This window comes from Penaeus monodon, chromosome 31 (genome assembly GCF_015228065.2).
Source record: "Penaeus monodon isolate SGIC_2016 chromosome 31, NSTDA_Pmon_1, whole genome shotgun sequence".
Lineage (NCBI taxonomy): Eukaryota > Metazoa > Arthropoda > Malacostraca > Decapoda > Penaeidae > Penaeus > Penaeus monodon.
The window spans coordinates 27,675,687-27,675,927 of NC_051416.1; positions in this window are offsets into that span (position 1 = coordinate 27,675,687).

The following is a 241-nucleotide window of genomic DNA, read 5'->3' on the forward strand; positions in this document are numbered from 1 at the left end:
GCAGATCGATTAACAGATATATGCACGTGTTGATGTACATTTCCTTACAAGCCAATGAGTACGTGCGAGTATGTGCGTGTATACACATATACACATGAGAGACGCACATATTAGAAGGGAAAAAACACAATTAAGGCAAAAAGGACTATTCTTCTTTCATCTTAACAAGATGTAAGTTGATCATCTTCAGACTGGAACGATGCTTACGGATATTAGGCCTAAAACATAAAGTGGTACTGAA